Raw genomic sequence first — 14,752 nt, 5'->3', positions numbered from 1 at the left:
GGAAGGGCCCAGTATTCCCTATGATTTTTACGTAAGCCAGGCTATAAGAAGAAAGGAGGAGAGGCCTTCGCTCTCTCTTTCCTTCCGGTGGCTTGGAGGTGCAGGTTCCCTTCTGTTGAGTCTGTCGTGTTGGGGAGCGAGGCCTGGTAAGGCCTTGCTGACCTTGGGAGACGGAGGTTGCCGGCGATCGTCCTAGCGTGACTTTCCGTTGTCCCAAGGAGAGTAGTAAGATAGTCTTTTGCTAATTTCTTTTAGTTGCTAGATCTTGGGCTACTGATCGGGATATATATATACATATATATATTTTATTTTGGTTTTGTTCCTTTTTTTCCCTTCCCCCTTACCTTTCCCTTTTCCTTGTGAAATTGTATATATATTTCAATTGTATATAACTGTAATATAAGTGTAAATATCTTTATATATATTGTTTTAGCTGTCCCTCTCTCGTTTCGGTTTTCTTGGTTGTTTTTTCCCTCTTCTCCCTGAGGTTTGGGCGGGGGGGGAACTTCCTGTGGTAAGGTTTGGAGACTTGCAGGGAGCCAGCTTCAAACCATATCACTGTCCTGACAAAAAACAGCCTGAGGGAAAAGAGAGAATGTCCCTATTCTCACACGTTCTTCCAAACTTAAGTTTCCCAGCCACAAAAGGTCTCTTGAGCAAAGAGAAATTTCCAAACCAGTTCATATCCTTTCCCATTTCTTGCACAGGGCTCCCCTCAACCCCCTACAGTCACCATGGAGCATCATAGCAAGCGAGAACTGGGCATGTGTCTCCAACCACAAATGCTGTACCAGGCACAGAAGGATCGCAGGTCCAGGTTACAGAGATCACAGCATCACCCAGCATCTCCCTGGTAAAAGTCCTGTGCCAGCCTGATGTCAAAGTGTCTGGGATTCCCAGAATCATAGAATGGTTTGGGTTGGAAGGGATCTTAAAGACCATATCATTCCAACTCCCTGCCATGGGAAGGGACACCTTCCACTAGACCAGGTTGCTCCAAGCCCCCTCCAGCCTGGCCTTGAACACATCTGGGGATGGGGCTAATTTGGTTCCTGATGGTTTATCTGGAATAAGGTCAGACAAGAGGCCTACACACATGTAACAAAGGCTGATCCCAGGTGACCTGAGTGCTGGAACCTATCAACATCTTATGACAAATATAACCAGTCCCATAACCATGAAATATTCCTGCTCCACCACCTCCAGATTTGAAGCCTTAAGATGTACCCAGAGCTTCTTCCAGGCTTTCTGTATCAGAGTCAGCTGAAACATGGCAAAGATTTTGTACGAGTTGTTTAATAAACCAGACAGGTCAGAGCTGCTCCCCTGAAGTCCTCAGACACAGCTGCTGATGTGTTCACGGTAAGCACAGGGTTCTTGAGGCTGAAAGAACTGGGACTGTTCAGCCTGGAGAAGAGAAGGCTCCAGGGAGACCTTGGAGCACCTTCCAATGCCTAAAGGTTCCAAGAGAGCTCGAGAGGAACTTTGGACAAGGGCCTGGAGTGACAGGACAAGGGGGAATAGCTTCCCACTGCCAGAGGGCAGGGTTAGATTGGATATTGGGAAGAAATTAGTCCCTGTGAGGGTGGGGAGGCCCTGGCACGAGTTGCCCAGAGAAGCTGTGGCTGCCCCAAGCCTGGAAGTGTCCAAGGCCAGGTTGGATGGGGCATGGAGCAACCTGATCTAGTGGAAGGTGTCCCTGCTCATGGCAGGGGGATGGAACTGGATGATGTTTAAGGTCATTTCCAACTCAAACCGTTCTGGGTTTCTATGATTCTTCTTGCTGGTAAGTTGCCTCCAACCCAGCAGCCACAGCGCTGTCTGGAACGTGTGGGAAGTTTTTGGTGGCAGGGATGGTTGAGGGAAGGGATGAGGAAGGAGATGCTGTGCTGAATAAAAATGTGCAAACCAAGAGGGTTGATACTGGCAATTCCCTTCTGGCTCTGCATCCTGAGTACCACCAGCTGAAGACAAACAGTCCTGCTAGGTGTCAGACAGGCCCTGAGGTTCTGGGGCTGTGACAACCTCTGTGCTCTTGCTGACAGACTCTCCCCTTTCAGAGGTGTCCTGCTTAGGTACAAGCTGGCAAAGAGAATTCCATCCCCTGTTGTTTGTTCTTTTCTCTGGAAAAAAGGACCTAAAAGTGCCACCACAGCTCCAGGACTGTAGCGCTGGCTCTTGCTTGGCAGCAGCTCTGTCCCTGCATCCCCAGCCTCCCTGCAGAGTGTGCAGTGTTACAAAACACACCTCCTGCCTTCTCAAGTGCCTCTGCCTCCTGCAAATATCCCTGAGGTCTCTTATATAAGCCGGTGCTGGTTTGCTGAGGCAGAAGAAGATTTGCAAGAAATATGAGAAATAGCATCACTGCTGCCCTAGGTAAACTCAAACCCTCATGTTTGGGGCAGCAGGAAAAAGGAGGGGCAGATTAGGATGGATGAGTCTCAGTTGTGAGCCTCTCTGCCAGAGCCATGAGCTGCCCCATTCTCCCTCTCCCAGCCCATACCTGCCTGCTCCTCTGGACCCCTAAACTCCCCCACAGCCCCACTCCTGACTTTCCTCACTGGCCTTCATGACTCTGGCTCTCCTGGGTCTCAGCCTCTCTGTTCAGGAGATGGGACTGCAGCTGCCCACAGCTGGATCAGGCCAGTACTCTCCTGTGCCAGAGCACCTCGACAGCGATGCTGTGCCTGTACACCAGGGGACATGAGGCCTTTCCATACTCATCTCCCACATCGGAGTACTGCAGCGAGCAGTGATGCACCAGCAAAGTGCTGGCTTGTACCCAGGGTGTCACAGGGACTCAGAGTGATGGCCACAGCTGGCTGCTAGTTGCTGTTACCCTCATTTTAATTTTGACTGTATATATTGCTCTCCTCTGTAGGAAAAAAACTCAAGAGAAAAATATATGCTGCTTCTCATGGGCACCCTTTTTGCTCTCCAGCATTTTTCACTTGATACAACCCCAGATGTGGTTCTCCTATGTCCAGAGCCACATCAAGCCTGGGGGACAAGGGAAGAAGTGAGTTCAAGCTCAATTACTTCATCTGCTTATTCTGGTCATTCTTCTCCAGGCCACTGTGCAGAGCATCTACTGAGGACTGAGAGCAAATACAACACAGCATGAGATTTTGGGCAAGACAGATGGTTCAGGCATGATTTCCTGCAAATCTTACCTTTGGCACAGCCAGGTAGGTCAGAATTTCCAAAAGGAGTCACTGATGCAAGGTAACTCATTCAACTGAAAGGGGGGTCAGGCACTGGCACAGGTTGCCCAGGGTAATGGTGGAGTCACCATCCTTGGAAGTGTTCCAAAAGGCATGTGGATGTGGCACTTGGGGACATGGTTTAGTGGTGGTTTTGGCAGTGCTGGGGGAATGGTTGGACTCCATGATCTTAGAGGGCTTTTCCAACTCTGATGATTCCATGATTCTACGCACAAAGGAGTTTCGAGTTTTTTGGCCTGGACAACTGGGCAATCAGTTGTCAGGACTGGTTAAACTCTTGATGAACTTTCCTACAGGAGTATAACATGTCTGCTGATGGGACAAGCTCAATGGCTGTGCCCTCCATGGGGAGTGACCCACCTGTATGGGGTTGGGGTGCATCAGCGGGCACGGGGGCCTTCCTGGTCACCTGATGGACACAGCAAATTTGGAAGAGCATCCCCTGGTGCAGCTGGCTGTGTTTGCCAGCACATTGCAAAACAGAGGCTTCAAGGTTGGATAAATGTCATCATCCCAGATCCTGTGATGGTGCTTTTACTGCTGAAAAATCTTTAACTGCAGGCTATCAAATTCCCTCTTGCTATTTCTGGGGTCAGACATATTCAAGCAACTCCTTTCTTTTAGAAACCTGTGGGGATTTGTTTACTCCTGCTAAAAGGCCTGCCTGGAACGAAGGGCACCTTGGCAGCATTGCAGCCACATGTCTGGGCTCCATGTGGGGCTTTAGGGCTGGAGCATCTTCAGTGTGGGGCCAAACCAGAGCTCCCACCCCACTGGTCAACTGGAACATAAAGCTTTGCTTGAAACCCTGGTGACAAAAGACTTTTGGCTTTCTCATCTCCCAGCACTTCCAAGTTTGACAGTGATGTGCAGTCCCTCCACTGCTCTGACCTACAGCTGATGCCACGGGGCTGATTCAGACTTGTTGCTGTGTCACTTGCATTTTCTTTTTTTTCCTCATGTTGACAGTCTCTCCCTCCCCAATCCCTATGATAAGAAATGAACTATTGATTTGTACGTGGTGCTTGGCATTTCTGAGAGAGAACGGTCTCCTGGCCTTCACTGCAGATGGGAGTAATCAGGATTAAATGTTGTAGCTGATGCTGGATCTGGGGCCGGCTGGGACCTGAGCAGGAGTTCAGCCCAAAGGGCAGATTCCCTGTAGCTCATGCCTACAGAGCACTGTGAGCCCTGCCTGCCCCTCCAGGGCTGTGGGAGCTGCATCCACAGGCGCAGTGGAAGAGGTGACCGAGGAGAGTGGCTCGTGCAAAGGTTTCCACCTGCCTGTGCCACGGGCTGTAATGGTCTTGTGCTTTGATCACTGGGAAGCACGACCTCTTGCTCAAGTGTGTCCTTTGTGTCCTTGTTCTCCTGGAACCTGGCTGTCCAAGGGGAGTCCAGCGCCTTGGGATGACAGTGAATCTTATCTTTGGACTGACCTTGGACCATGCGCCCTGTGGTGTCATGAGCCCCTTTCCCACAGTCTGACACCTGGTATTTGATGTAAGGACCTCCTGGCACAAGGAGCTCTGCAGGTTAACTATCCTCTGGGTAAGGAAACATTAATTTGACTCTTTCCAGCTTTCCTGGTCATTGTCTCCATGCAGCCCTTGAGAGCACAGGACTTGCTCTTCCAGTGATGACCATGAGATTTTCAATGTAATCTACTTTCCTTCTCCTGTTTTCCCACCTCCTTTCTCCCCCACTGATTTTTCTTGCAACAAAATTATTTTTTCCTTTTCCCACCCTCCTGTCTCAGAGACTGGCTGCTCCCCTCACCTCAGTGGGCCACTGCACAGCTCTGGGCTTGGGAGGAGGTGAGCTGCAGGGCTTGGGTTCTCTTCTGGGCTTTCCATCCTTTGGATACAGAGCCCAGAGCTCTCTCATCCTTCTCCATCCTCCATCTCCTCATCCAGACAGGAACCTGCCAGAGTTCAAGGAGTGTTTGGACAGTATTATCAAGCATATAGTGGGATTTTTGGTGTTGCCCTGTGCAGGGCTAGGAACTGGACTTGATTGTGGGTCCCTTCCAACTCAGGATATTCTGTGATTTTATGAACCTGACCTTTGCAGACCCCACGGAGAGCCTTTAGCATCCACTCGTGGGGAAGCTCTGCTCTCAGGAGACGTTGTGTGGTCTTCCACCCTGCAGAGCATCCAACTGTGATTCAGGCAGAGGAGGTGGGAGAAGTGTGTTTTTCCCCGAATTGGGACAGCATTCGAGAGTTGGTGGCCTTGGTAGGCAAATGACTCACGAGTTTCCCCGACCTGCCAGAGACAGACCATGACTTTGATCTGTAGGATTTCTCCGGGGTACTGGGGAGCTTCAGTTCACCAGGATGCAGAGGGTGGGTGCTTGGAGTGCCTTCCTGAGCAGGAAGGTACTTGAGGAGCAGCCAATTGACTCAGTATAATGAGCCTTAAATACTTTCCTTGTCATCCCCCTCTTCTAGCTGCTGCCTGAGTCTTTGTGCTTAGCCCTGCTTCCAGGTTTCCATAGGCATTCACTCCTCTCTTAGCTTCTGTGATTGCTTATAATTCTTGTTTAAATTCTTCTCATTTTCACGGTGTAATTAGGCAGATGAGGGGCTTTTGTTCGGCAGTCAAAAAGCAATTAGCTGTGCTTTTTGCTTGATGGTTGTTTTTTAATTAGGATTTTGTCGATGGCTTTTGTCCTCAACAGAAAATAAGGGGTGAAGGGTTTATCGGTTGCAGCTGCTGCCCAGGGCAAAAGGGACTCCCTGCCTGCTCCCTGTCTGTGCCTTACCTGCTCCCTGCCGGCACCCTGCTTGCCTGGCTAGGTGGCAGGACCTGGGGAGGTGGCCCAGAGATGCCTCTGCCACATTCCCATCCCCTGCCTGCTGTAACCAGGGACCTTTCACATGCTCTCAGGGTTGAGGTAACTTGCAAAAGTTTTCCATAGGTAAGGGTTTGCCCATGCCCACTTTTCCTTCTTTAGGATGCCAATATGTGATTGAAAGTATTCCCTGTCTCTTTCCTATGCCTTTCCAGGGCAGGGGCACCTGCAGCATCCTATGCAGCAGGGTGGTCCCTGTCCTCACTCCCAGCTGTCACAGCCGTGTCCAGCTATCGAGCACCCATCCCAAGGTGTCTGTGCACAGCCTGCCCTGGGCAGTCAGTGCCAGCATAGCTGAGGCTGGAGATCTGTGCAGGACGAATGCTGGGGTTAGGCAGCTCAGAGAATCACAGAATGTCCTGAGCTGGAAGGGACCCACAAGGATCATTAACTCCAGCTCCTGGCCCTGCATATGACAAACCCAACAATCCCACCATGTGCCTCAGAGTGTTGTCCAGTTATTGGTTTGGGTGGTCACTGCTTGTTGTGATGCCCTACAGAGAGATGCTCATGGGGCTCTGCTACACGCTTCTTTTTCTCTCATAGAATCATAGAATTGTTTAGGCTGAAAAAGCCCTCTAAGATCATTGAGGCCAACCATTCCCCCAGCACTGCTAAGCTGACCTCTAAACCATGTCCCCAGGGCATGTGGATGTACCACATCCACATGCCTTTTGAACACCTCCAGGCATGGCGACTCCACCACTGCCCTGGGCAGCCTGTTACAGTGTTTGATTCCCCTTTCTGTGAAGAAGTTTTCCCTGCTATCCATTCTAAACTTCTCCTGCCACAACCTGAGGCTGTTTCCTCTTATCCTGTCGCATGTTATCTGTGAGAATAGCCTGACCCCCACGTTGCTACAATCTCCTTTCAGGCAACTGTAGAGAATGAGAAGGTCCTCCCTGAGCCTCCTTTTCTCCAGGCAGAGCTCCCCACAGCTTTCTCACCCTATCCTCATCAGACTTGTGCTCCAGACCCTGGGATCACCCTGTTTGGATGAGCCCTTCTGGCTGGTCAAGGCTTAAGTAGCTCAGCAGCTTTCCTTAGGAAAATGGAGCACTCCCCAGTCCTGTCTCTATTCCTGCAGAGCAGACAGTCCCTTTTCCTGTCTGTGTCCTGGATGAGTGTGGGACAAAGACACTGCATCTCATCTCATCTCATCTCATCATGTCTTTTGGGATTGCATGTAAATCACAACAAATATTCCTGTGAGCAGATCCCTCATCAGCAATAGATGTATTTTTAATATATGACCCCAACCAATTATTGAGGCTAACCCACTGCTTTAGGCCCTTTCTTTTTTTGCACCCTTCACCTTTGCTTAAATTCTGCCTTCCTATTGGCTCTGAGGAATGGCCTCGTGTCCCATCCATCACTGCATGACTAGGCAGCTCCATGATCCCAATGCTCAGACAAACCCGGAGGGGACCCTTATGGCAGCTCGATCGATGCTGTGAATCCATGTGCCATAGCATCCCATCCTGGCCCTCCAGTCCCTTTCTGCCAGCTCTTTGGGGTTTTGTTGCCCTGCTCAGGGTGCACAGGAGCTGCTAGCTCTGCACCACTGCCCTGTGTCCCTTCTTCCAGCTCCTGCAGTCCCACAGGAAGCTGAGAGGAGATGATGGATAGGAGCTGAATAGAGAGGGCAGTACTGTGTGGATGGGCTGGCATCAGGCTGGCATTGGGGCTTGCACAGCAGGACACTGGGGACAGGGACAGGGTATCACAGCTGCTGGGAGCCCTGTGCAGTGGCAAGGGAAGAGGTAACTCCATGGGTGGCTGTGGCAGGGGGGATGATGTGGTGGGGAGCAGGAATGAGGATGAGCTCATTCCTCATCCTGGAGTGGAGCTTGGGCTGCTCTCCCTGCTTTGGGTGATATCCAGGAGGAAGGTGGCCACAGACTGTCCTGGCTGATGGCTGGTCTCCAGAGCACGGGTACCCAGTGTGCCTCCACCACCCTCCCCGCACCTGGGCAGGGCTGGGGCTGCCTCAGGACACCCAGCAGTGGTGGTGGATATTTGCAGTGTAGGTGTGGGCATCGATAGAGTGTTTTGTAGCTGTATCTTAAAGCGTTTGGTGACAAAAAAAATAGAGGGTGCCCAGCAACTCCCCAGGAACAGCAGTGGGTGCCGGTGTCTTTCCACCTGAGCCCTGGCACACACAGGTGCCCAGTTCTGCCCACAGCTTCTCTCACTTCATCATCAGCACAGCTGACAGTGAGAGACAGTTCTGGATTTTCCCAAGGCAGCTGGATGATGGGAGCTGCTTCATCTGCCAACAACAGTACAACCCTGCTGCTAAACCTGCCTTCCCCCAGGAGGCTGCTGGCAGTAGCTGAATATTCCCCTTGGGGAGCACTGTCAATGCTGTTAGAGGGGACAGAAAACCAGAGGTGTTGTGCCTACATTGATTTTTCTGCACGTTAAATGCTAAGTGAGGCAGATTGGGGGCTGATTCTGTTGGAAGATGCAAGACAATGCTGTCTTTAAATCCTGTCAGGGGAGCCCAGCAGGTGTCGTGGCAGGCAGGGCACAACCACAGCACACCTGGCACCACCTGACAAGGTGGGACAGTCGCTCTCACCACTGGGCTCCAGGGTCTTGGCAGACACGCTGCCAGTGGAGACAGAGAGGTGACGCTTCCATGCCAAACAATCCTGCCCTTTGGCTTTGTTATTTTTCTTTTTTCCTCTTTTTCAGGTTTGTCAGATAATGGCGGTGACCATTAGTTGAATCTTCAATTTAGTGCTTTGACCAGCAGGTACTTTCCGATTGAGATTATTTACATGGAATAACACGAAGCTCCATCAGCAGAGCGGCTCTCCTGGAAAATAATGACATCTTCAGCTGTGCGGGAGCCAGGACAAAGCCCACTCCCCACTTGTAATCCACTGGAAGCCACTCACTAGCACTTGAGCAAGGTCTAAGGGGGCAGGGCTGTGTGCCAGGCCTCTCCCTTGCAGCCAAGGCGCTATGCATTATGTAACAAAAGGTGTCAGGCTGGCTTTTTGCACTGGCTGAAAGCGAAATCACAGCCATTTGAAGCAGGCTCTTTGGAAACTAAAATTATCTTCACATCATATTTCTTCTCCAGTAATGCCAGCATTACATTTTTTCAAATTCTGAGTCAGACATCAGGAAAAAGAGTAAAAATGTAATAGGCTCAAATATCGCAGAATCATTCATGTTGGAAAGACCTCTAAGACCATCATATCCAACCATTAAACCAGCACTGCTGTGTTCACCACATCCCCAAGTGCCATATCCACATGCCTTTTGAACACTTCTAGAGATGGTGAACACTTCCAGAGTTCGTAAAATATTTTACAATATCCAGGGATATGATAAAATTTAGAAAAAGCTGATGGTGTCATGTTGGTTTTCTCCTTTCTGCTGTCTCTAAGCCTCTAATACACTCTGAAGCCAAGGTTTGGGGTGCAGGTTCGCAAGGAGCTACAGGAATTTCCTCTTCCTTTATGTTTTAAGAGACTAAACTGCTTAGGTGCTCATGGTCATCCTTTGCCCAGTGGAGCCCTGGCAATCACTGCCGCACTCTCCAGCTGGGGCTGTGTGTGGGAACCCTTCATTCTCCATTTCCTGAGATATTCCCTGTCAAAGCTGCAAGTCCTCAGCTTTATGACCACGGGCTGAATGGAAAATAAAGAAAAATAACCATGCTTGTTCCTGGATGCTGGCACTGGCAAGAGCAGGGTGGGTGGGAATCTCCCCTCCTGGGGCCTTTGCCTGTGCCGGGAGGCAGCAGCCAGTTATACCCTTGCTCCTCAGGGTGCTGGAGCAGTGGGTGCCGCTGGTGCTGCCTGTGGTGGGGACTGGGGACATGGCAGAGGTACTCCTTCCCCCAGTGCTGCCTCCTGAGCCAGGACCACATCAGCCTCCCTGACCTCAATGTTCTGAAAAATACATTTGTGGTATTAAGAGCCTCAAAAATGGCCAAGAGACAGAGGAGTTAAACAAAACTTTTATTTGAATAAAAGGGAGAATTCACTAGACAATCCCCAGTGAGGTCTTTCAACTCGATCGAGGTCACAGCCTCTTTTATCCCCTCTGCACAAAATGCAGGTCCCTCCCTGGTTCCCCATTGACTGAGGTACTCAGGGGTTACAGCCTTCCTGACACTTCTACAATGTGTCCCGTATTCCATGGTCATTAGAGGAAGGGTCTCCAGCATTTTCAAAAGAGAGGTTGCTGATCCTTTTCTGCTGATAGATCCCCTTGTTTCTGCACCTCTCTGTAACTGACAACTGAACAACCATTGACTTCTCACTTCCCACCACCAAATGCAACCACACTACAAATTTTGCAAGAACACCTATTTATTCCTAATATCAATGTACCAGGGCAGCTGGTTACTCACACCCAGCGTCTTCTCATGGAAACATCTCTGCCCGTCTGCCCACTCCTCTGTGCTGCTCCCTCTCATATGGGAGCCCCCCAAAACTCTGCCCTCCCCACCCCCACCAGAGCAGCCTCTGATGGACGCAGCAGGGCCTAGTTGGAGGTCACAAAAAATCAGACTTGCTTCTTTATTTGCACAAAGACATGGAAGAAATTATAGTGACTCTATCTTTTCCAGAACTAGTTTGCTGACCATCAGCTGTGGCAGCTGCATAGGACAGCTTTGACCCACATGTGCAGCAATAGCGACTCAGGTGGGTTGTTTATAGGCCATAACAACTTTTAATCAGCTCCAGGAGCTGTGGATGAACCGTGTCTGGCTAATGATGTCATACTGAGGTGGTTTTGGGGTTACTTTTGCTCTTTTCCTGTTAAAAATGAGAAGGAAGATGATGTGATTGGAAGTGCCAGGCTTTGTGTGGCGTGGGCGGGATGCCTGTGATTCCTCAGCCAGAGGGAAGCAATGCTGTTGAGCAGCTCTCCAAAGGCAAACAAGCTGGAAACACGGGGTTTGGACAGCACACATGAGGGTTACAGACTGGCACATCCACCTCATTGGCTTTAATTACAGCCTCCAAACACGTGCCCAGGCATTCAGCCCCTGCTGCTGCAGCTGGTGCCTGGCCTCCTGTGACTGTCACTGCTCCTGTGACTGTCACTGCTGTCACTGCTGCCACTTCTGCTGCCACTGCTGCTGCTGCTGTGACTGTCAGTGCTGCTACTGCTGCCACTGCCGCTGTTGCTGTGACTTTCACTGCTTCCTCTGCTGCCACTGCTGCCACTGCTGCTGCTGCTGCCAAGTGACCTCAAGCTCTGTTGCCCCTCTACCCCGAGCTGCCCTCCCACCTCCTCTCACCATTCCCACCATGAATTGGAGACCCTTTTTCCTGGTGTTTTTCATATTGCAATGAGACCAAAAGGCCCCTCATGTGCTGTGCAGAGAAATGGTTGGTTTGGGAAGAGCAGTGATTTTAGGAAAATGAAGGAATGGCCAGAGAAGTGATGTGATTTCATCTGGCACCGGTGGTTGAATGTGCCCCTACCTTAAGGGCAGGACCCACTGGCAAGTGCCAACCAGCACCTGTGAGGCAGCAGCACTCAGTGCCACCCCCCTGGGGCAGTCACCTCCTCTGCTTGCCCACATCTGTACAGCACAGCTGCAGGGAGCACAGTGCAGCCCCCTCTCCCTCACCTCTCCCTCAAGGCACAGGAGAACCCCTCAAGCCATCTCAAGGCCTGAGGTAACCCAGCCTGTACAGGGGGAATATTTTCCTCTGTGACATTTCTCTGGAAGATATTTCACTGAAATCAGACTTTCTCTATGAATTGTTGATGTCAGTGACCTGTGGTTTCGAGAAAAGTTCCTAAAAATCCTTCCTTTCGAGCACATTTTTATTCCAAGAGCATATTTTCTATTTTGAATAATATAATAATGTAACATTTTAAAATATCGAAAGAACGTGTACCAAGTTTTTTAGAATATACAGTTCCAAATTTTTTTTTTGGGGGGGGGTGAAAATACAAATATGCCTTTTTTTTTTTCCTTTTACCAGGATGCCTTAGGAAGAATTTCAAGTGAATTTCCAGACTTTTCTGGAAAATGCTCACCCTGCTTCCCTCTGGCTTCAGGTGGGAAATCTCTGGACTTCTCCTTGTTGCAGGTTGCTGCCACATTTCAGAGACTGATCACTGGGTCCCTGTGCACAGGTTGAATGTCGTGTGTACCCAGCAGTGATGATGTAAGGTCCCTATCCAGGTGACAGTCCGCTTCCTTTGGGTGTTTCCACAAGGCTCTTGGCAGGTTTTCTATGGCTCACAGGCCTCGTGGCAGATGTCCATCTCTGTCCTATCCGATGTCCATCATTTTCAAGGGTGGCAGTATCATCATGGCTGGGCTTCACGAACGAAGATTTGGGAAGGCTCTATCCACATTTGTTACAGGCATGTTGGTGGCTTATGAGGCCAATACGTGACAGACATATCCGACTGCAAAAGGCACAGCAGAAGGACTCCTTAGATGGTATATTCTGCAAGACACGGTTCTTTCTGCGTTGCCTTTTCTCCTCGAGAGTGATCCTGCATGTGTTCTCGAAGGAGACAGCTGCATTATAGATGGTGTGTCTCCAGGCCTCCCGATTGGAGGCCAGAGTAGACCAGTTATGGTGATCAATATGACCAAGGCTGAAATGTTGTTTCAGGGAGTCCTTGTATCTTTTTTCGAGGCTCCTCTCTTGCAGCAGCCGGTGGCAAGTTCACCATAAAGCAAGATCTTAGGGAGGCGGTGGTTGGTCCTTCATCCTGGAGACGTGCCCTGCCCATCGCAGCTGTGTTCTCATCAACATGACCTCTATACTTGTGACTGCTGCTTGTTCTAGAACAGATGTATTAGTCGCAAAATCTGACCAGTGGATGTTCAGGATTGTACGGAGGCAGCGTTGATGGAAGCGTTCTAGGAGACGCAGGTGGTGGCGGTAGATGACCCATGATTCGGAACCATACAGGAGAGTAGACAGCACTATGGCTCTGTAAACACTGATCTTGGTGCTTTTCTTCAAGTGTTTATTACGCCATACTCTTTTGTGGAGTTTTCCAAAAGCACTATATGCCTTTGCTAACCTGTTGTCTATCTCTCCATCGATCTTACCATCCGAGGAAATGAGGCTACCTAGGTAATTAAACTGCTGGATTGTTTTGAGCTCTGATTGGCCAATGATGATGTGGGGATGATGGGGGACTTCCTGAGGTGCAGGTTGATGGAGGACCTCTGCCTTCTTCAAGCTGACTTCCAGCCCAAAATGCTCAGCAGCATCTGCAAAGCAGGGCTGCTTCTGTGTGGGCAACAAGGGCGGCGTCATCAGCATAAAGCAGCTCCCAGACAAGATGGTTTAAGGTCTTGGTGTGGGCCTTCAGTCGCCTTAGGTTGAATAGGCTTCCATCAGTACAGTATTGAATGTAGATACCGTCCTGATCATCGAGGTCTGCCGTGGCCCTTTGGAGCATCATGCTAAAGAAGACGGTGAATAGGGTAGGAGCGAGAACGCAGCCTTGTTTCACACCATTCTTAATTAAAAAGGGCTCAGAAAGTGTGTTGCCATATCTGACTTGGCTGTGCTGATCCTCATGGAGTGAGATGATCATTTTAATGAACTTGGGGGGACAACCTAAACGTTCCAAAATCTGCAACAGACCTTTTCTGCTCACAGTATCAAAAGCCTTGGTGAGGTTGACAAAGGTTACATAAAGACCTTTGTTCTGTTCCCTACACTTCTCTTGCAGTTGTCTGAGAACAAATCCCATGTCTGTGGTACTCCTGTTGGCTCTGAAACCACACTGACTATTGGGTAGGATTCCTTCTGCTATAGTGGGTATTAGTCTGTTCAAGAGTATTCTTGCCAGGATTTTGCCAGCAATGGGGAGCAGAGTAATACCACGGTAGTTTGAGCAATCTGATATAATTCCTTTCTTCTTATACAAAGTGATGATGACTGCATCACGAAGGTCAGATAGTAGTTCACCTAGTTCCCAACAGTACACCACAAACTCGTGAAATTTAGCATGGAGTGCAAGGCCCCCATGTTTCCAGACTTCGGGTGGAATTCCATCAACCCCAGCTGCCTTGCCGATTTTCACCTGCTGTATGGCCTTGAGGGTTTCTCCTAAAGTGGGGGCAGTATCCAATTCATACTTTACTGGTTGTTGTGTGATGGACTGAATTGCTGAGTCTTGGACTACACAGTTGGTACTGAAAAAAGTCTGAAAGTGTTCAGACCATCGATTCAGAATGGAGGTTTTATCTGTCAGAAGCGTTTGCCCATCAGCACTGAGTAGAGGGCTTTGTACCTGGTATGTAGGCCCGTATGCTGTTTTCAAGGCCTCATAGAAACCTTTGTGATCACCTGTATCTGCGCATAATTGAGGTTTTTCAGCTAGATCGATCTACCACTTGTTCTGGACGTCACGGAGTTTCTGTTGGAGCTTGCTGCATGCAAGACGAAAGGCTGTTTTTCTTGCGTGATAGGATGGCAGTGCAAGGTGTGCTTGGTGGGCAGTTCTCTTCTTCCTCAGCAAGTCCTGGATTTCTTGATTGTTTTTGTCAAACCAGTCCTTGTTCTTCTCGAGGGAGAACCCTAAGGATTCTTCAGAGGATTGCAGGATGCTGTTTTTAATATGGTGCCAAATTGTTTCAGGAGAGGAATCTGCAGAATCTGTGGAATGGTTTTCAAGCCTAGTTTGAAGGGTTGCCTGGAATCTGTCT

At 49.7% G+C, this 14,752-nt stretch overlaps 1 long non-coding RNA gene across 4 annotated transcripts in view; it reads left to right on the top strand.

The window, feature by feature from the left end:
• Positions 1–14,752, top strand: part of LOC135423815 (uncharacterized) — a 47,843-nt gene that overhangs the window by 14,096 nt on the left and 18,995 nt on the right. For 3 of the 4 annotated variants that reach the window (XR_010434962.1, XR_010434959.1, XR_010434960.1), the window contains exons 2-3: positions 708–853; positions 3,072–3,188. This is a non-coding gene — a long non-coding RNA (uncharacterized LOC135423815). The other variant, XR_010434964.1, reaches the window with a different exon arrangement.

This window comes from Pseudopipra pipra, chromosome 17, assembly GCF_036250125.1.
Source record: "Pseudopipra pipra isolate bDixPip1 chromosome 17, bDixPip1.hap1, whole genome shotgun sequence".
Lineage (NCBI taxonomy): Eukaryota > Metazoa > Chordata > Aves > Passeriformes > Pipridae > Pseudopipra > Pseudopipra pipra.
Note: the sequence above shows the minus strand (reverse complement) of the source record. Positions and strands in the feature narration are given on the sequence as shown.